Source organism: Giraffa tippelskirchi, chromosome 6 (assembly GCF_054371585.1).
Source record: "Giraffa tippelskirchi isolate mGirTip1 chromosome 6, T2T-mGirTip1v1.2.pri, whole genome shotgun sequence".
Taxonomy (NCBI): Eukaryota; Metazoa; Chordata; class Mammalia; order Artiodactyla; family Giraffidae; genus Giraffa; species Giraffa tippelskirchi.
In genome coordinates this window covers 128119015-128142193 of record NC_137280.1, presented here as the reverse complement: position 1 = coordinate 128142193, position 23179 = coordinate 128119015, and the positions used below count along the sequence as shown (strand labels likewise).

At 39.2% G+C, this 23179-nt stretch overlaps 1 protein-coding gene across 5 annotated transcripts in view; it reads left to right on the top strand.

The window, feature by feature from the left end:
* The window catches only part of LOC145511447 (uncharacterized), a 407802-nt gene that overhangs the window by 37986 nt on the left and 346637 nt on the right, over positions 1-23179 (top strand). For 2 of the 5 annotated variants that reach the window (XR_014057863.1, XM_081504778.1), the window contains exons 1-2: positions 14792-14903; positions 20268-20399. The exons of the other annotated variants lie outside the window; for them this stretch is intronic. The gene's annotated coding sequence lies outside the window, so the exon portion shown is untranslated. Of the gene's footprint in view, positions 1-14791; positions 14904-20267; positions 20400-23179 lie in introns of those variants that run through there. 5 annotated transcript variants of the gene reach the window in all.

Here is a 23179-nt window from a genome sequence, read left to right as displayed (position 1 = left end):
ATATGCCTATTGGCCATTTTGCATATCTTCTTTAGGCAAAAGTGTGGAAAATGTGAATTGTCTGTTTGAATCTTTTGTCCATTTTTAAATCACCTTGTTTGTCCTGTTATTAGGTTGTGAAAGTTCTTCATATATTCTAGATCAAAGGCCTTTGCCAGATATACTTATTATGAATATTTTCTTCTAGTATGTGATTTGCCTATTTTCTCAAAAAGTGCTTAGGGGTCACAAATATCTTGATTTTATTTTTTAATTAATCAAAGTACACAGTTTACATTAGGGTTCATTCTTTGTCTTGTATGTGCAGTGAGTTGTGATAAATGTTTAATAGCATGTATCCTTTATTATGGTGTCATACAGAATAGTTTCACTGCTCTAAAAATTCCCCATGTTTCACCTGTTCTTTCCTTTCTCCTCCCAAAACAATAATAACCACTGATCTTTTACCCTCTCCTTATTTTTGCCTTTTCCAGAGTATCATATATTGGAATCATACAGTAGGTTGCCTGTTCAGATTCACAACTCCCTTTTGAAACAAATAATGTCTTTCAGATTCTAAGTAGAAATTGATTTTTAATTATCCTTTTATATAATTAAATAGTTTGCTGATAATAGCATGAAAATTATCTATAGTTTTGGGGTTTTTTGCATTGACATTTTGAAAGTAGAAAGTGTCCCAAAGGAATAAAAGTAGTTGGCCTTAATTTAACACTCATCATGCAAACTATCAGCAAGGAGAAAAGCAAATCTTAGGAGGGGAGGATCTTGGGGCAGCTCTTAAGGATAGATAAAGCATTGCTCTGGTATGGTACACTCAGCTGTATACATCAAATGCTGTTTCAAATAAAATTTTTGGAACAAGGAAAGCAGAGGTGCTGCTGAAACCTACAAAAAAAGAGGTCTTCTTTGTTAGCAGTTTATTTTTGAATCTACAGAAAGAGCATTTTGTGTGGGAGCCTAGTTTTGAACTTGCCTGCACTATCTGCTCTGCTCAAACTTAAACACATGAGCAAAAAGTATTTTTAAATTCATTGTGAGAGCCTCTAAGGAACTATCTTTACTAACCATTTTTGCATGAACTTCTACTAATATCTAATGATATTTCAAAGGTCATAAATACACTGTATTTTTGAACTTGTCTTAAAGTAGATACATTACAGGCCAATGTCTATTGAGACTTGGCCTATAATACACAGTTAACCCTTAAACAGTGAACGGGTGACTTTATAGTCACCCCTTTGTACCAGCAGTTCTGCATCCTATGGATTCAACCAACCAGGGATCAGGTAGTTTGTATTTACTGAAAGAAATCCACTTATAAGTGGACCTTGTAGTCCAAACGTGTGTTGTTCCAGGGTCAGCTGTTAGGCATTTTTCTGCTTTAAATTACATGAAAGAGGCTGAGAGAATGTATCTAACTCTTGTCATCTAGATCTTTAATTTCCAAATTCTTTTGATAACACATCTATCAATTAAAAAAATAAGTAATACTCATAAATTTATTTACTAATGAATTAATTTTTTATATTTGCATTTGGTTTTTTAAATAATTATATTTACTTATGTTTGGCTATACTGGGTCTTCATTGCTGTATGGGCTTTTCTCTGGTTGTGGCAAGCAGGGGCTACGCTCTAGTTGTGGTATGCAGGTTCCTCTTTGTGGTGGCTTCTGTTGTTGCAGAGCACAAGCTCTAGGACACGTAGGCTTCAGTAGTTGCAGCATATGGGCTCCATAGTTATAGCTCCCAGACTCTAGAGCACAGGCTCAATAGTTGTGGTGCATGGGCTCAGTTGCTCTACAGCACATGGGATCTTCCTCCATCAGGGATCAAACCTGTGTCTCATGCATTGGAAGGCAGATTCTTTACCACTGAGCCACCAAGAAAGCCCCTGCCTTTGTTTTTTATTTGATTAATGTTTTCAATTATTTCTAGTTTTCTGGTGATAACAGGATTTTCCAATTTTATTTCAGTTGAAAGATAGTGATTTTAGCTACATATCTCAAGGTGACACCTACAGAAGCTTTTAAAGACCAGCAAAGATGCCCATAATAAGAGTTCTCCAGGTATAATTTATTAAAAGCAAACAGCAGAACAAACTAGGTGAACTGAATTTCTTTTCCAAGTTATAATTCCTATCTATAAATGCTTGTGGAAACCCATTACAGTTATAACTCATTCCCTGTATGAGGTGAAGAACTGTAGTTAAAGATGTTCACCTTGCATCCTAGACTTTGTATCCTTGGCTTGTGAAAGAGCAAGAAAGAGTAGAAATAGAAAGCGCAAGGTATCTAAGGAGAGATGACAGAGTTGGTGACTAAGTTAGCTTAATAAACTCTTTGAACCTCTGATAACCACCATTAACAGTCTTGTGTGCTTTATTGAATAAGTACCGACTTAAATTCAAGAGTGTTAATTGAGACATCTGATTCTGTTATTACATGGTTTGCTGGTTGATTGGGTGATTTTTGTCCAGGAGGGAGGGAGTAATTCCCCATACTACTATTGCCTAGACAGCTACATGTACTAGTTTGTTGCTTTCCTAGTATTAGCTGTTACATAGTGACTGTTCTCGTTAGCCACTTTAATGCTCCCCCAAAATGTGTGCCTCTGTCTCCTGCTCTAGTTCTTTCTTTCCTTCCTTCCCATTTTCCTATAGATAAGTCTCTTTAGAAAAAATTGCTAAGAATATTACTTGTGAAATGATATACCTTATAATTATATGCATCCCATTTTAGAAAAAAAGTCTGGAAAGGAGGGAAATTCAAAAGCAACCAACAGATTGTACCTACATAACCTAGTAGGAAGAAGAGATATAAGATTATAAAACTAACCAATTTAGAGAGAGACTACTCAAGGTTCCAAGAATGATGGCATTTGGGGCCTAAATACTGTGAAACTACATCTCACAGAACACCACACACACTAAAAACCTTACATAAAGCAAAGGGAATAGAAAGCTTAGAAACCTGACATTTGAAAGAAGAAAGGTGAAAGTTGGTTATAATCCAGAGATGAACAAGGAAGGAGGTAGCACTGAAATAGTAGAAAATAAAAATAAATCAGAAATGCTGAAAATCCCCATCATTTCTTTCTTTTTTTTTAATTGGAGGATAATTGCTTTACAATGTTGTAGTGGTCTCTGCTGTATATAAGCATAAATCAATCATAATTATATATGTGTGTGTGTGTGTGTGTGTATATATATATGTCCTCCCTCTTAAGCCTCCCTTCCCTCTCTCTATTCCAACCCTCTAGGTCATCACAGAGTGCCAGGCTGGGCTCCCTGTATTATATAGCAGCTTCCTGCTAGTTATGTATTTTACACGATAGTGTATATATGTCAATACTACTTTCTTAATTTCTCCTAGCCTCTCCTTACCCTGCTGTGACCTCAAGTCCATTCTCTGTGTCTGTTCTCCATTTCTTCTCAATCAGTAGGCTCATCAGTATTATTTTTCTAGGTTCCACATCAGTTCAGTTCAGTCGCTCAGTCATCTCCGACTCTTTGCGACCCCATGGACTGCAGGACGCCAGGCTTCTCTGTCCGTCACCAATTCCCAGAGCTTACTCAGACTTAAGTCCATTGAGTCGGTGATATCTTCCAACCATCTCATTCCTGTCGTCCCCCTCTCCTCCCACACATCTTTAATTTAATGGCTGCAGTCACCATCTGCAGTGATTTTGGAGCCCCCCAAAATAAAGTCTCTCATTGCTTCCATTGTTTCCCCATCTATTTGCCACGAACTGATGGGACTGGATACCGTGATCTTAGTTTTCTGAATGTTGAGTTTTAAGCCAACTTTTTCACACTCCTCTTTCACTTTCATCAAGAGGCTCTTTAGTTCTTCACTTTCTGCCATAAAGGTGGTATCATCTGCATATCTGAGGTTATTGATATTTCTCCTGGCAATCTTGATTCCAGCTTGTGCTTCATCCAGCCCAGCATTTCACATATGTACTCTGTATATAAGTTAAATAAGCAGGGTGACAATATACAGCCTTGACGTACTCCTTTCCTGATTTGGAACCAGTCTGTTGTTCCATGTCCAGTTCTAGCTGTTGCTTCTTGACCTACATACAGATTTCTCAGGAGGCAGATAAGGTGGTCTGGTATTCCCATCTCTTCAAGTATTTTCCACAGTTTGTTGTTATCCACACAGTCAAAGCTTCGGCATAGTCAATAAAGCAGAAGTAGATATTTTTCTGGAACTCTTTTGCTTTGTCAGTGATCCAGTAGATGTTGGCAATTTGACCTCTGGTTCTTCTGCCTTTTCTAAATCCAGTCTCAACATCTGGATGTTCACAGTTCATGTCCTGTTGAAGCCTGGCTTGGAGAATTTTGAGCATTACTTTGCTAGCATGTGAGATGAGTGCAATTGTGTGGTAGTTTGAGCATTCCTTGACATTGTCTTTCTTTGGGATTGGAATGAAAACTGACCTTTTCCAGTCTTGTGGCCACTGCTGAGTTTTCCAAATTTCCTGGCACATTGAGTGCAGTACTTTCACAGCATCATCTTTTAGGATTTGAAATAGCTCAACTGGAATTTCATCACCTCCACTAGCTTTGTTTGTAGGAATGCTTCCTAAGGCCCACTTGACTTCACATTCCAGGATGTCTGGCTCTAGGTGAATGATCACACCATCATTGTTATTTGGGTCATGGAGATCTTTTTTGTATAGTTCTTCTATGTATTCTTGCCACCTCTTCTTAACATCATCTGTTTCTGTTAGGTCTATACCATTTATGTCTTTTATTGTACCCATCTTTGCATGAAATGTTCCCTTTGTATCTCTAATTTTCTTGAAGAGATCTCTAGTCTTTTCCACTCTATTCTTTTCCTCTATTTTTTTCTGTTGTGTCTACAAGTCCATTCTCTGTGTCTGTGTCTCCATTTCTTCTTTGTCAGTAGGTTCATCAGTACTATTTTTCTAGATTACACATATATGCATTAATATATGTTATTTGTTTTTCTCTTCCTGAGTTCACTCTGTATAACAGGCTCTAGGTTCATCCACCTTACTATAACTGACTGAAATTCTTTCCTCTTTATGCCTGAGTAATATTCCATTGTGTATATGTACTATACCTACTTTATCCATTCATCTGTTGATGCAACATCTAGGTTGTTACCATGTTCTGGTTATTGTAAATAGTGTTGCAATGAATATTGTGGTGTTTGTTCCTTTTTGAATGGTGTATTTCCCAGGGTATATGCCCAGTAGTGGGATTGCTGCATCATATGGTAGTTTTATTCCTAGTTTGTTAAGGAATTGCCATACTTTTCTCCATAGTGGCTGCACCAATTTACATTCTCACCAACAGTTCAGGAGGGTTCCCTTTTCTCCACATCCTCTCTAACATTTATTGTTTGTAGGTTTTTTTTTTTTTTTATGATGGCCAGTTTGATTGGTATTTGATTTATTTCTCTAATAATCAGAAGTGTTGAGTACCTTTCTGTGTATTTTTTGGCCATCTGTATGTCTTCTTTGGAGAAATACCTGTTTAGGTCTTCTACCCACTCTTTAATTGTACTGTTTGTTTTTCTGATATTGAGCTCTATAAGATGCTTGTATATTTTGGAGATTAATCCTTTGTCAGTTGCTTCATTTGCAGTTTTGTCTCCCATTCTGAGATTTGTCTTTTAATCTTGTTTATTGTTTCCTTTGCTGTGCAAAAGCTTTTAAGTTTAATTAGGTTCCATCTGTTTATTTTTGTTTCTATTTCCATTACTCTGGCAGGTGGGTCATAGAAGATCTTGCTGTTATCTATGTCATAGAATGTTATGCCTATGTTTTCCTCTAAGAGTTTTATAGTTTCTGGCCTGACTTCAGACTATACTACAGAGCTACAGTCATCAAGACAGTATCATTCAAGAAGTTCAGCAAAGGAGAGAGTTGCATTCCAATATGTCCAGGAGAGATTAGAAGAATAAATAAAATTGATGGAGTTTGGCAGATGAATGGATGGATGTGGATGGATAGATTGTGTGTGTATTTTGATGAATTTATCTAGTATTTTCCCAGTGAAATTATGTCTTATTTTCTGGACTTAAATATTAAAGGTCTTTTGCTTGTTTGTAAAGAAAAAACAAACCACTCTTTCTGACTGAAGAGTTTAGAAGCAGGCAATTTCTTCTTTACATAATTACGTAGCTCTTAATCAGGAGAAACATGGAAGACAGTTCTCATATAACCAAAGAAACTATCCTTTGCAGTGTAGAATAACAGAGAAATGATGTAGTTTAATGTTTCAGCTATGGTTTATTTGGTCTTCAGAGATGCGGGGACTCTCTGTGTACTGTCCTGGATTCTTTACAAAGAAAATTACTTCACATAAAAAGGGTCCCTGCCTACAGTCTAAGTAAGGAAGTCCTGCTACTGGTATAACTAAGACCATTTCTTATCAGTACAAAAATAAGTGACTTATACATATTAATAGTTGAACCATATCTTACAAATGAATAAAATGAGACCCAGAGGGATTAGATAATTTCCTCAGGATCACAGAGTTTGCTAATAGGAGATGAAACTGAATAAGGCTTCTTACCTCAGGTCAGTGAGCTTTCTACTAGGATGTTCTATACAGGAAAGTATATACAGGAAAGTGTTTATCCAGGAAAGTATAGCTATCTATTATATTTGAGGCTTGCAGGGAAGAATAAACAGATATTTAATTAGAGTGAGGTGGCATATCTCAGGCAGGGCCAAGCTTGGGGCAGCTGTCAACTGCCATCTTGTTGTACTTGAAGAGTTTCCTTAGCAGTGAAAATGAGCAGAGAGAGACTAGTTCATGTACATGGCACAAGATAACATCCCAGAAATATGGGCAAGGAACTGTAGCATTTTATTTCCCTGGAACGTCCAGCATGTGATCTGTTTTGGATTAACAATATTACTAGAGTTGACTCCAAAGGAAGAAGGTGATAGAAAACAGATGGTCTGTACCTCACCACATTCTAGACATCCCCTTAGGGTTTTCTTCTAACATGAGAATTAAGGAATAGGGTATAGAATGTCTATATATTAAATACATAATGTAAATCAGTGTCTTTAAACTGTTTTTATCTGTCAAGATATAAAATAACCAGGGGCTTTTGGAATTACCACATTTCTAGCAATCCTCTTTTACAATCTACTGTACTCTGTCCTCCCTGGCTATACCACACTCTAGGCTGGGTAACAACTGTAGCTGCTCCCTTGCACCTCAATACCACACCTCCACCCTGACCTACCCACCGGAGATTCTGTTTCAATTATTATATCAATAATAAGTTTTTTAAATGAATGTCTATTCAAAAGGTATTTAAACAATAGTTCCATTGTTTGATTAATTTCCATATTTCAACTTTCAAGAAAGCACTTTTGCCCTGTAATTGCAGTTCTGAATGTAGACCTAGAATATCCAGTGAACTCTTAGGAGAAGATAGAGAGTGCTCAGTGTTGCAGAATGCCTTTTTGTTTATCAAGAAATAGTTACTAAGCATGTCAAGACAATTCAAGTAAGGGGATGTAAATCCAAATAAGGCATGACTGGATCCCAATTTCTTTGAGCTTACAATCTAGTGGGGCAGGCAGACAAGCAACAACCTGGAAAGGTTTATTCTGGGGCTGTTTGTGCAGGTATTTTGTAAGAGAAAAGAGAATTTGTCATTGGGATCATCTGGAGAAGCCCTGCACTAGTTGCTTAATAAAGACTTTGTTAAGCTCTGAAGATCGTCTGTCTTTGGAAAACCCTTCTGAATGAGGTAAGCAGATGTGTGGATGGTACTCAGAACAGAGAGCCCAGGACTGGTGGGCAAAAACAGGGCTATAGATACGGGGACACTTCAAGTGACTGGATTAAGGAATCAGGGAGAAAATAGTCATGGCCACAGAATTTGTAGTTTCTGACTGTTGGCTTGAAGGTCCTGCTTAGTTGAGAATAGATGGGTTTTATTTTTTTTAATTGATGAGTTTTTACTGGAGTATAGTTTATTTACAGTTCTGTGTTAATTCAGATGTATATCAAAGTGATTCAGTTATTTATATATATGTTTACTTTTTTGTTGAAGTATGTTTGACTTATAGTGTTGTCTTAGTTTCAGGTGTAAAGCAAAGTGATTAAGCTTTATACACACACATACATTCTTTTTAGATTCTTTTCCCTTGTAGTTTTCTGTAAAATATAGATTATACTTCCCTGTGCTATCCAGTAAGTCCTTAGATGGGATTTTTTTTTTAAAGTAGTTATAAACTTTTGCTAATTGAATGATTTCACATAAAAATCCAATAGTTTATAACTACTTTAAAAATGAAATCCATCTACGGACTTACAGTATAGCACAGGGAACTATAATCAATAGCCATATTTCTAATTGAATGATTTCACATAAAACTCTGCTTCTCAGGTAGCACTAATGATAAAGACAAAATGTGGTCCACTGGAGAAGGGAACGGCAAACCACTTCAGTATTCTTGCCTTGAGAACCCCATGAACAGTATGAAAAGGCAAAAAGATAGGACACTGAAAGATGAACTCCCCAGGTTGGTAGTGCCCAATATGCTACTGGAGATCAATGTAAAAGTAACTCCAGAAAGAATGAAGAGACAGAGCAAAGCAAAAACAACACCCAGTTGTGGATGTGACTGGTGATAGAAGCAAGGTCCAATGCTATAAAGAGCAGTATTGCATAGGAACCTGGAATGTTAGGTCCATATATCAAGGCAAATTGGAAGTGATCAAACAGAAGATGGCAATAGTGAACGTTGACATTTCAGGAATCAGTAAACTAAAATGGACTGGAATGGGTGAATTTAACTCAGATGACCATTATATCTACTGCTGTGGGCAAGAATACCTTAGAAGAAATGGAGTAGCCATCATAGTCAACAAAAGAGTCCGAAATGCAGTACTTGGAGGCAATCTCAATCATGACAGAATGATCTCTGTTCGTTTTGAAGGCAAACCATTCAATATCATGATAATCCAAGTCTATGCCTAGACCAGTAATGCTGAAGAAGTTGAAGTTGAATGATTCTATGGAGGCCTACAAGACCTTTTAGAACTAACACCCAAAAAAGATGTCCTTTTCATTATAAGGGACTGGAATGCAAAAGTAGGAAGCCAAGAAATACCTGGAGTAACAGGCAAATTTGGCCTTGGAGTACAGAATGAAGAAGGGCAAAGGCTAGTAGAGTTTTGCCAAAAGAACACACTGGTCATAGCAAACACCCTCTTCCAACAACACAAGAGAAGATTCTACACATGAACATCACCAGATGGCCAACACCAAAATCAGACAGATTATATACTTTGCAGCCCAAGATGGAGAAGCTCAATACAGTCAGCAAAAACAAGACCGGGAGCTGACTGTGGCTCAGACCATGAACTCCTTATTGTCAAATTCAGACTTAAATTGAAGAAAGTAGGGAAAACCACTAGACCATTCAGGTATGACCTAAATCCCTTACGATTATACAGTGGAAGTGAGAAATAGATTCTAGGGATTAGATCTGATAGACAGAGTGCCTGATGAACTATGGACAGTGGTTTGTGACACTGTACAGGAGACAGGGACAAAGACCATCCCCAAGAAAAAGAAATGCCAAAAAACCAAAATGGCTGTCTGAGGATGCCTTACAAATAGTTGTGAAAAGAAGAGAAGTGAAAAACAAAGGAGAAAAGGAAAACTATACCCATTTGAATGCAGAATTCCAAAGGATAGCAAGGAGAGATAAGAAAGCCTTCTTCAGTGAACAATGCAAAGAAATAGAGGAAAACAATAGGATGAGAAAGAATAGAGATCTCTTCAAGAAAATTAGAGGTACCAAGGGAACATTTTATGCAAAGATGGGCTCAGTAAAGGACAGAAATGGTATGGACCTAACAGAAGCAGAAGATATTAAGAAGAGGTGGCAAGAATACACAGAAGAACTGTACAAAAAAGATCTTCACAACCAAGATACTCATGATGGTGTGATGACTCAAATAGAGGCAGACATCCTGGAATGTGAAGTCAAGTGGGCCTTAGGAAGCATTCCGACGAACAAAGCTAGTGGAGGTGATGGAATTCCAGTTGAGCTATTTCAAATCCTAAAAGATGATGCTGTGAAAGTGCTGCTCTCAATGTGCCAGCAAATTTGGAAAACTCAGCAGTGGCCACAGGACTGGAAAAGGTCAGTTTTCATTCCAATCCCAAAGAAAGGCAATGCCAAAGAATGCTCAAACTACGACACAATTGCACTCATCTCACACGCTAGCAAAGTAATGCTCAAAATTCTCCAAGCCAGGCTTCAGCAATAAGTGAACTATGAACTTCCAGATGTTCAAGCTGATTTTAGAAAAGGCAGAGGAACCAGAGATCAAATTGCCAACATCTGCTGGATCATCAGAAAAGCAAGAGAGTTCCAGAAAAACATCTATTTCTGCTTTATTGACTATTCCAAAGCCTTTGACTGTGTGGATCACAATAAACTGTGGAAAATTCTGAAAGAGATGGGAATACCAGATCACCTGACTGCCTCTTGAGAAATCTGTATTCACTTCAGGAAGCAACAGTTAGAACTGGACATGGGACAACAGAGTGGTTCCAAATAGGAAAAGGAGTACGTCAAGGCTGTATATTGTCACCCTGCTTATATAACTCTTATGCAGAGTACATCATGAGAAACACTGGGCTGAATGAAGTGCAAGCTGAAATCAAGTTTGCCGGTAGAAATATCAATTACCTCAGATATGCAGACACCACCCTTATGGAAGAAAGTGAAGAAGAGCTAAAGAGCCTCTTGATGAAAGTGAAAGAGGAGAGTGAAAAAGTTGGCTTAAAGCTCAACAGTCAGAAAACTAAGATCAAGGCATCCAGTCCCATCACTTCATGGCAGATAGATGGGGAAACGATGAAAACAGTGGCTGACTTTATTTTGGGGGGCTCCCAAATCACTGCAGATGGTGACTGCAGCCATGAAAATAAAAGACACTTACTCCTTGGAAGGAAAGGTATGACCAACCTAGACAGCATATTAAAAAGCAGAGACATTACTTTGCCAACAAATGTTTGTCTAGTCAAAGCTATGGTTTTTCCAGTAGTCATGTATGGACCTGAGAGTTGGACTATAAAGAAAGCTGAGTGGAGAAGAATTGATGCTTTTGAACTATGGTGTTGGAGAAAACTCTTGAGAGTCCCTTGGACTGCAAAGAGATCCAACCAGTCCATCCTAAAAGAGATCAGTCCTGAGTGTTCATTAAAGGACTGATGTTGATCCGGAAACTCCAATACTTTGGCCCCCTGATGCAAAGAGCTGACTCATTGGAAAAGACCCTGGTGCTCAGAAAGATTGCAGGCAAGAGGAGAAGGGGATGACAGAGGATAAGATGGGTGGATAGCATCACTGACTCAATGGACATGAGTTTGAGTAAACTCCAGGAGTTGGTGGTGGACAGGGAGGCCTGGTGTGCTGTGGTCCATGACGTCACAAAGAGTCGTAGATGACTGAGCAACTGAACTGAACTGAAGTGAATGGTAAAGAACCCACTTGCCAGTGTAGGACCTGTAATAGGCTTGGATTTGATCCCTGAGTCAGGAAGATCCCCTGAAGGTTGGCATGGCAACCCTCTCCAATATTCTTGCCTGGAGAATCCCACGGGCAGAGGAGTCTGGCAGGCTACAGTCCATGGGTCACAAAGAGTCAGACACAACTGAAGTGATTTAGCATACACACACTCATAAAAATCTGGATTTTTTATCTTGATAATTTAAAAGGTCTAGTAATACTCCTTCTGTTTCTCCAGGTGGTAGCAGTCTGGGTAAGCTCTATCATGAGGGTTCCCTGTGGTTGGAGCATCATAGGAACTGGTTCTCCCTAGGCCTCACTACTTCCTGGTCTCTCCTCCTATTTATTATCTAAACATCATCCTGTGTCATCCCTCACTCCTTGAGATTCCTGTCCTCTTGGTTATTTTCAGTAAAACACTGATTTAGGCACTGCTATGAATGGATTTTGCAGGTGTAAGTAAAGTTCCATGTCCTTTGATTTAAGATACAGAGTTTACCTAGGCTGCCTGCTCTAATTGCATGAGCATGAGAAGGACAGGGTGTGCCCTTGCTGCTCTGAGGATGGAGAGGACAGGTGAAAGGGAATGTAGGTGGTCCCCAGGAGCAAAGATCAGACTCTGGCTGGCAGCCAGTGGGAAAATAGGGACCCCAGTCTTACAATCATAAGGAGCTTGTTTCTGCCAACAATCTGAATGATCTTGGAAGTGGATGCTTCCCTAGAGCCTTTAGATAAGAGCCCAGCCAACCTACATCTTGATTTTGGCCTTGTGATAAATTCCTCAAGCAGAGTCCAGCCAAACTCACCCAGATTCTTGGCCTATAGAACTGTAAGATCTGAAATCCAAAAATGAATTTGTTTATACCACTAAATTTGTGATAATGTTAAACAGAAACAGAAAATGAATGTATGGACTTAAGAATCAGATAAATACAATTTGTACTCTGGCCCTACCACTTGCCGTCTGCATGATCCAAGGGAAGTTCCTTAGGTTTCTTTCCTCTTCAGTAAAGTGGGGATATGAATATAACCCACCTCATAAAGTTATGAGGATTAAGTAAGATAACACTTTGCAGAACAACTAGCCTGGCACATAGTAGGTATCCAATAAATATTAGCTCCTAATAAACATTTCTGTTTTCTGGAATCTTTAGTTAAAGCAGAATTTTTGAAAATTCTTAAAAATCAAATAATCCACATGGAGAAAATACTAAAGTTCTTGCCTGTTGTCACAAAGACCAAACCTATTGATTTAAATACTTTGTCACTGTTTGCCTAGTATGGGATCTTTTTGGCCACAAAAACCCTAAAACCCTACACTGCCAATTTACTGTAGAGTGAAAACCTATACTTGAGGAAGGGAGAAAACTTGGGTTTGTGTTTTCAGTCTTGTAAATAGCCAGGGAATCTTGGGAATATCTTCAATTTTTCTGAGCTTCATTTTTCTTATCTGTACAATGAATGCAGGCTTTGTAAGGTCCCCCAGAGCCTCCTTACTCTCTTCTGTGGAAAAGTTAATAATGAAAGATCAAAAAAAGGCACTGCCTGCTTTAGGGAAACAACTGTGTGTATGCATTTGAAAGCTGGTAGAGGAGAAGGTCCAGAGTGCAGAAGTCGGGATGGGGTCTCCTCTGTTTTCCTTGGTGATTGTTTCCTTCCCATTTTCTCATATTTACTATGGGCTTGGAGAGTTGAAGAGACTCTTTGTGGATGGCAGAGTAATCCATCTATCAAAAAGATTGCTCTTGCAAGATGTGCCAAATATTCATGAAGCTGCTGCTGCTGCTGCTAAGTTGCTTCAGTCGTGTCCAACTCTGTGCGACCCCATAGACGGCAGCCCACCAGGCTCCCCCCTCCCTGGGATTCTCCAGGCAAGAACACATCAAGCTAGCTTCTTCTTAATCTGTACACAGTAATAATGACGAAGTCAGAATTAGAAAAGATTTAAGGCAAGATTAATATTAACATTTGCATCTTATTCCTTGGTACACTCCTTAATACATTATGAAATCTTTTTGCAATTTTCATTCCTCAGGAAGCCTCACCAGGTATCATTTCAGCTAAACCACAGGGATGAAAAATGCCAACTCTAGCACTAGGGAAAAGCTTCATAGATGAAAACATTGGCTTTTGGGACCACTTATGCTGCTTTCTAATTCTGAATGATTGCTGGTGTTCATGTTTATTCAGCAAAGCTCCTGGAGACCTGTTTGAAAGGGCATGTGATACCTGGATAGGGAAGACAAGCCACTCTGCTCTCTGGAACAAAAAGAGGGGCAAAAAAGAGGTCATCAGTGATCTTAATTATCTTTTGGATGTGACCTACCTCCTGGGGAAGTTATTAATGAAAACCCCACAGAGAATATGGCTTTGTTTTCAAAACAACTACTGGCTGTGTGCCCTTGGGCAAGGTACTTGACCTCTCTGGACTTCTGTTAAGTGAGCATGAAGTAAAAGAGTGGTTGCTGCTGCTAAGTCGCTTCAGTCGTGTCTGACCCTGTGCGACCCCATAGACGGCAGCCCACCAGGCTCCTCCATCCCTGGGATTCTCCAGGCAAGAACACTGGAGTGGGTTGCCATTTCCTTCTCCAATGCACAAAAGTGAAAAGTGAAAGTGAAGCCAAGCCGCTCAGTCGTGTCTGACTCTTAGCGGCCCCACGGACTGCAGCCTACCGGGCTCCTCCATCCATGGGATTTTCCAGGCAAGAGTACTGGAGTGGGGTGCCATTGCCTTCTCTGCAAATATGGCACAGCCAATTAAATACTAAAAATTAACCATGATTGAAAAGAATATGATAAACAATATATATATGAGTGTGTGTATCTATAACTGAATCACTTTGCTGTACACCAGAAACCAACACAACATTGTAAATGAACTGTACTTCAATAAAAATAAATAAATAAAAGCCCTAGTGCATTATAAACACTACAGAAATGGAAAATAACTTAGAATTAAGTGGTTCAGCTTTCAACTATTAGCTATCATATTCCTGATAGTCAATCACCTCTAATTAAATACTAAATTAAATAGTGTTGGAGAACTCTGAATTCACTGTGTAAGCCTTGGGGCTGAGTCTACCTCTTGTTACAGAAGTCAAAAGGTCCCCTCTCCGTTCTAGCAGTTAGAAGGACCTAGGCATAGTCAACTGATGTTCCAATTAAAGACTCTGAATCACAAAAACAAAGGGTGTTGCTAAAGTGTCTATGGTAACAGAACCCCCAGGAGTTTAAGAGCAGCAGTGGTGTCTATGGTGACCGCCATCATCACAAGACGAGTAGTCTAGCCCTGCCTGGGTGCCCAGCATATCTTCACCTAAAGATACCCTGCTCATTTTCTAAGCCTTTCCATTAATACATGAGCTGCCCAAGGTACTTCCAATAAATTCTTCTATTGCTTAAGTTGGCCACCTGATGCTGGGAAAGATTGAAGGCAGGAGGAGAAGGGGACGAGAGAGGACGAGATGGTTGGATGGCATCACTGACTCAGTGGACACGAGTTTGACCAAGCTCCGGGAGATGGTGAAGGACAGGGAAGCCTGGCATGATGCAGTCCATGGGGTTGTAAAGAGTCGGACACGACTGAGCGACAATGACAAATTGCTTAAGTCAGCCAAACTTACTTTGTGCAGCTTACAATCAAGAACTTCTCATAGACATATGTCATATGATACCACTCATAGGTAGCATCTAAAAAATTACACAAATGAACTTATTTACAAAACAGAGAAAGACTCACAGACATAGAAAACAAACTTACACTTACCAGAGGGGAAGGGGAAAAGGGATAAATTAAGAGTTTGGGATTAAAATATACACACTACTATATATAAAATAGATAAAATAACAAAGACTTACTGTATAGCACACAGAACTATACTCAGTACCTTGTAATAATCTATAATGGAAGAAAATGTAAAGAAATAATATATTTATACATACATGTATAACTGAATCACTTTGCTATATACCTGAAACTAACACATCATAAATTAACTAAATTTCAATAAATTTTTTAAAAAGAACTTCTGATACCTACCTTATTAAAAAAATTAATTGTTCTGACACCTATTCTAAGAAAATAACACTGTTAATATCTAAAGTACTACATGACTTAGCACAATCTCGTGTCTATTAACCCAAATATCCTTTGCACAAAACCTAGAGTAATACTTGCAGTTTCTCCAAAGTTGTCTCCATCTGGAGGGCCTTTCTCCCTATATGAGTTGAGTCAAGGAAAGTCTAACTTCAGCACACACTAAACACTACAATATATACCCTGACTATCCGAATGTCTCTGGAAGTCCGCCTCTAGTGCCACTTCCTCCAGGAAATCATCTACCCCTCCTCTCCCAAGTTTTTACATGCCACTCACCTGTTCCCATCACAGTTCATGCACACTTATGCCACCATATATTAAATTCCCTGTGTATTTAATTTGTTTAGTCCGTCCCCCTAATAACTTATAATTGATTAACAGCAGGGGCCATGTCTTATTCACCTCTGTATCTCCAGTTTCTAGCAGGAATAAGACCAAAGTAAGTGCTCAAGACATATTTCTTGAATCGATAACTCATCTGCACACATTCACGATAAGTGAATGTAGCAGTCTCTAGCATATAATGGATACTCAACGAAAAAGAAAAAAAAAGGGAAAATGTTAGTCACTCAGTCGTGTCCAACTCTACAACCCCATGAACTATATAGCCCGCCAGGCTCCTCAGTCCATGGAATTCTCCAGGCAAGAATACTGGAGCGGGTAGCCATACCCTTCTCTAGGGGCTCTTCTCGATCCAAGGATGGAACCTGAGTGTCCTGCATTGCAGGCTGATTCTTCACCATCTGAGCCACCAGGGATAGTCAATAAATATATATTAATGGAATTAAGGTACATATCAAAATAACTAATTACAAAGATATTCTCAATTCTACAGAGCTTAACTCAAAGGGGAGTTGTCTCTTTCAAACTACTCAGGAAACCAAGGCTTGGTAAAAGCTACTGGGGAGAAAAAAAGATAGCCATCTAGTGCTAAAACAGGTTAATTACAGGGATGTGTGCGTGCATGCTTAGTCGCTCAGCCATGTCCGACTCTGCGACCCCATGGACTGCAGCCCCACCAGGCTCCTCCGTCCATGCGGAATCTCCAAGCAAGAATACTCTTCCACTAATCATTTCTTTAAAAAATTTCCTCCACATTATTGGAATGTAAAGAAATTTACCTATATTACTTTTTCTAAATCTAAATGAATATCATTTGTCATGATTGATAAGAAATCCAGTATCAGTTATTACTGGGTGGTGGCATGGGCAGCATTCAGCAGTCAAGCTAGTTTAATGCAGTTCTGAAGCATTATGGGGAAGGGGCTCTGTTCTTAAGTCTGTTGTGGTGCCCCTGAGATTTTCATTGTTCATATGGATCATTCATTCCAAAGTGAGCAGCTACCGTACTCATGGCATCCATGCCTTCAATACTCATCCTGTCTCCTGGAACCTTTCACATGGTTCCCGACACCACAGAGCATGAACTCAGGACCCAGTTGGTTGTCCTGTATTCCCACCCTACCTTTTGTCATGTGTGATTGCAGATTTCTGTCATTCTTCATCATCCTTCTCTCTCTAGATCTCTGAAATTCCAGCCATTCCCCTTTGGCCATACTATTTCTCCCTCCTCTGAGCTTAAAGACTTTCCATCTTGGGTCAAGCCAGCTGCATATTTCAGTAATCCTAGGCCAGGGACCAAAATGGGCTGGAACATGATGACAAGTGGCAGCTACCAGTTTGTGTTGGGGAAAGGCAAGATGAATTGGCAAGGACTGTGATGAGCCACTGAGCACACACCTATCTGAAAGAGGGAGTTACTACTCAGTTCCAGGTGATTTATGCCACATGGGAATAAAAATTCAGAACTGTGGCTTTTTCAATATTTCAGGAAAAGCGGAGATCCATACTTTCCAGATGCAGCATTCTGACTTTAAAATTTTGGTGCCGTTAAAAATTAAAAATATCATGAAGGCCAAATAGACCACATCTGATGATAGCTCAATTTGTGATTGTGTTAGTTTGCCAGGGTTGCCATTACAAAGTACCACATATTGAGTGGCTTAAACAATAGAAATTTATCATCTCAGTTCTTGAGGTATCAAGTCTGAAATCAAGATATTTGTAAGGTTGGATATTTCCAATGGCTGAGAGGGAAGGATCTCTCCCAGGCCACTCTCCTTGGCTTGTAGGTAGTCATTCTCATATTTGCATAGTGTTCTCCCTGTATCTTTATATCGTCTCTACTCTCTTGAGTGTCTATGTCCAAATTTCTCCTTTTTGTAAGGACATCAGTCATATTGGATTATAGCCTACCCTTAATGGCCTCATATGAGCTTTACTGATAAATTCCAGATAAAGTTACATTCTGAGATACTGGAGGTTAGGACTTCAACATATGAATTTGGGGGGATTATAATTCAACCTATAACAGTGACTTCAAACCAGACTTTTAAAAACACGTCACTTCTGTTTATCAACAGAAGACCCAATCTTCAGCACACTAAAGATTGGTTACTGGATATGGGAAGGTGGAGAATGGATCAAGAGGAAGGCAACCATCACTCTTCTTTTGAAACAAGAAGCCACAATGCATTTCTCAACCAGGCTATCTGCTCAGCACGGCATCTAACACACAACAGATTCTCAATATTTGTGGGATGAGAATGAGTTAAGTTTGATCAAAATTGAACAGAGGGAAAAGGATATAGACTAGAGGTGAATGGAGATATTTGAAGATGCTTATGGCAAGAACTGAAGGAAGTCCATTCTTTATAGCAGGATAGGAGCTTTGCTACTTTGTAGTGGACGTCAAATATATCTGGTATAGATCAGGCATTTTCCTAGCTTAGATGAACAAAATAAAACAGATTCTAACCTGAATAGAATTTGGGGTATGGTGGGAAAGGGTTGTGAGACTTAATTTGTCAACATTGAATGAAAATGGATCCTGTAATTACTAATTAACTATTAATCCTATAACCTACATCCTCATTTTATTCTCTTCTTGTTTCCCCATATTTGCTTAGTGAGATATGTTGGCAGAATAGGTAATTTCTCCTTATCTGATGAAAAATGCCTCACCTTGCCCTCTCCTCTTATTTGCTATGTTCCCTCAGCCAAGACAGCAAGCTTCTGAGTCCTAAAGTTCTCATTCATAGAGGATTAAATTGTGAAAATATTAGGTTCCTTTTGATTGAATTCTGGTAGCCATTATACGACAGAATAACAGTACTTCCTTCTTGTTTAGATCAAATCTTCCTTCAGTACTTTTTGAATCAGTTTATCAATTTTGATTTTCTCCCTCTGAGTTTATTTTGTATTATGAAGTATATTTACCAGGTACCACCCTAAACTGGCTTAAGTACAAGCGAAGAAAGAAAGCAATTTATTTACTGATGAACTGGGAAGCCAAGCATGGTTGCTCCCAGGAGCTCAAATAATATCATCAGAGTTCTGTCGCTCTCTCTGCCTCTCTCAGCTCAGTTAGACCCTGCTTGGCTTTATTTTCTAAAGACTCTCTCTTTGTAGTGAGGAAAAGATTATTAATAAATAGCTCCATACTCACAACAGTCTTCCAGCTTTCAGTTCAGAACAGGAGATGGAAATCTCTCTTTAGGTCTCTAAACTTTGATTGATGGTGCTTGAGTCACATGCCCTTTCCTGAACTCATCATTGTGTGCCAGAGGTTGCAATACCCTGATTGGCTAAGCCTGAGACACATGCCAGGAGCCTTCATGGATCAAAGCCTTATCTTGGCAAAGGAGCTTGTGTAACTCTATGAGACTATGATCTATGCCATGCAGAGCCACCCAAACAGACAGGTCATAGTGAAGAGTTTTGACAAAACAGGAGGAAATGGCAACCCACTCCAGTATTCTTTCCCGGAGAAACTCAGGGACAGTATGAAAAGGCAGAAAGATATGATACTGGAAGGTGAACTACCCAGGTCGGAAGGTGTCCAGTACACTACTGGGGAATAGCAGCGGGCAATTACTAACAGCTCCAGAAAAATGAAGTGGCTGGGCCAATGAGGAAATGGCACTCAGTGTAGATGTGTCTAGGGGTAAAAATAAAGTCTGATGCTATAAAGAACAATATTGCATAGGAACCTAGAATATTAGTTCCATGAATCAAGGTAAATTGAACATGGTCAACCAGGAGATGGCAACATTGAACATGAATACCTTAGAAATCAGTAAACTAAAGACAATGGACAGAAATGGGTGAATTTAATTCACATGACCATTATATCGTGTGGGCAAGAATCCCTTAGAAGAAATGGAGTAGCCCTCATAGTCAACAAAAGATTTCAAAATGCAGTACTTCGGGGCAGTCTCAAAAACAACAAAATGATCTTGGTTCCTTTCCAAAACAGACCATTCAACATTTCAGTAATCCAAGTTTATGCCCCAACCACTGATGCCAAAGAAGCTGAAGTTGACCAGTTCTGTAAATACCTACAACACTTTCTAGAACTAACACCAAAAATATGTCCTTTTCATCATAGAGATTGGAATACAAAAATAGGAAGTCAGGAGATACCCAGGATAATAGCCAATTTTGGTCTTAGAGCACAAAATGAAGAGGGTAAAGGCTAACAGAATTTAGTCAAGAGAACAACCCAAGAGATGACTCTACACATAAACATCATCAGATGTTCAATACTGAAATCAGATTGTTTATGTTATTTGCAGACAAAGAAGGAGAAGCTATATACAGTCAGTAAAAACAAGAACTGTAGCTGACTGTGACTCAGATAATTGGCTCCTTACTGCAAAATTCAGGCTCAAGTGGAAGAAAGTAAGAAAAACCAGTAGGCCATTCAGGTATGACCTAAATCAAATCACTTATGATTATATAGAGAAGGTGATGAATAGGTTTAGGGACTAGATCTGGTAGGCAAAGTGTCTGGTGAACGATAGACAGAGGTTCATAACATTCTACAGGAGGCAGTGACCAAAACCATCCCCAAGAAAAAGATATTCAAGAAGGCAAAATGGTTGTCTGAGGAGGCTTTACAAATAGCTGAAGAAAGAAGAGAAGTGAAAGGCAGGGAAGAAAGGGAAAGATATACCCAACTGAATGTAGAATTCCAGAGGACAGCAAGGAGAGATAAGAAGGCCTTGTTAAATGAACAATGCAAAGAAATAGAGGAAGACAATAGAAAGACTAAGACTAGTGATCGCTTCAAGAAAACTGGAGATAGCAAGGAGCATTTAATGCAAGGATGGGCATGAAATGGTAAGGACCTCAGAGAAGCAGAAGAGATTAAGATGTGGTAAGAACACACAGAAGAGCTATACAAAAAAAGTCTTAATGACCCATGTAACCATGATTGTATGTTCACTTACCTAGAGCGGGATATCCTAGAGTGTGAAGAGTTAAGTGAAACTTAGGAAGCATTGCTGTGAACAAAGCTAGTGGAAGTGACAAAATTCTCACTGTTGTTCAAGTTGCTCAGTTGTTTCCCAACTATTTCATACCCTAAAAGATGATGTTAAAGTGCTGCAGTCAATATATCAGTAAATTTGAAAACCTCAGCAGTGGCCACAAATCTGGAAATGGTCAGTTTTATTTCCAATCCCAAAGAAGGGCAATGCCAAAGAATGTTCAAACTACAGTACAATTGTGCTCATTTCTCCTGCTAGCAAGGTGATGCTCAAAATCCTTCAAGGTAGGCTTCAGCAGTACGTGAACTGAGAACTTCCAGATGTCCAAGCTGGGTTTTGAAGAGGCAGAAGAACCAGAGATCAAATTGCCAGCATTCATGGGATCATGGAGAAAGCAAGGAAGTTCCAGAAAAACATCTACCTCTGCTTCACTGACTGTATTAAAGCCTTTGACTATGCGGATGACAACAAACTGTGGAAAATTCTTAAAAGAGATGGGAATACCAGACCACCTTACCTATTCCTGAGAAACCTGTATGTAGGTCAAGAAACAACAGTTAGAACTGAATATGGAACAACTGACCGCTTCACAATTGGGAAGGAAGTATGAAAAGGTTGTATATTGTCACCATACTTCTTTAACTTCTATGCAGAGTACATCTTGGGAAATGCTAGAATGGGTGAATCACAAGCTGGAATCAAGATTACCAGGAGAAATATCAACAGTTTCATATATGCAGATGATACCACTATAAAGGCAGAAAATGAAGAGAAACTAAAGAGCCTCCTGATGAGAGTGAAAGAGAGTGAAAAAGCTTGCTTGAAACTCAAAATTGTAAAACTAAGATCATGGCATCCAGTCCCATGACTTCATGGGAAATAGAAGGGGAAAAAGTGGAAGCAGACAGATTTTATTTTCTTGAGCTCCAAAATCACTGTGGACAGTGACTGCAGCCATGAAATTAAAAGATGCTTGCTCCTTGGAAGGAAAGCTATGACAAACATAGGCAGCACATTAATAATAAAATGCAGAGACATCACTTTGCCAACAAAGGTCTATATAGTCAAAGCTATTGTTTTTTCAGTTCTCATGTACAGATGTGAAAATTGTACCATAAAGAAGCTGCTGCTACTGCTGCTAAGTCGCTTCAGTTGTGTCCGACTCTGTGCAACCCCATAGACGGCAGCCACCAGGCTCCCCCGTCCCTGGGATACTCCAGGCAAGAACACTGGAGTGGGTTGCCATTTCCTTCTCCAATGCATGAAAGTGAAAAGTGAAAGTGAAGTCTCTCAGTCATATCCTACTCTTCGCGACCCCATGGACTGCAGCCTACCAGGCTCCTCTGTCCATGGGATTTTCCAGGCAAGCGTACTGGAGTGGGTTGCCATTGCCTTCTCCACCATAAAGAAGACTGAGCTCCAAAGAATTAATGGTATTCAATTGTGGTGCTAGAGAAGACTTGAGAGTCCCTTGGACTGCAGGGAGACCAAACTAGTCAATCCTAAGGAAATGAACCCTAAATGTTCATTAGAAGGACTGATGCTGAAGCTGAAACTCCAATACTTGGTCACCTGATGCAAAGAGCTGACTTATTGGAAAAGACCCTGATGCTGGGAAAGATTGAAGACAAAAGGAGAAGGGGGTGGCAGAAAATGAGATGGTTGTATAGCATCACTGACTCAGTGAACATGTATTTGAGCAAACTCTGGGAGACAGTGGAGGATAGAAGAGCCTGGTGTGCTCCAATCCATGTGGTTGTAAAGAGTTGGACATGACTTAGCAATTGAACAACAATACTAAACGTGATGATACTTATCTATCAAAAGACTGAAATTAGAATTTATCCTCTTCTTGGGGTAGAGGTAGTGAAGAATGAATTTTGTGGGTGTTTATTGTATGTCTAATTCTTTTCTTCACACACACACACACACACACGGAAAAGACTGAGTATATATACACCAAGATAACTCTGCTCTATGGTCATCTCTGGTTGGTGAGATTATGAACAGTTTTTTTGTTACTTTTCTTCATTTTTCTTTTTTGGAAAGCATTTTTCTAAATTTTCAGTTTCTAAATTTACTGTAATTTATTTGTTTTGTCTTTAAAATTAAAAAATTGAGATCTTTTTAAAAGAAAAAGACACAAGAAAATCTCTGTTATTTAGTTCCATTGTACAGTCTGGGTCCTCAGTGGAGACATTTCTAGCTTTTCTTTC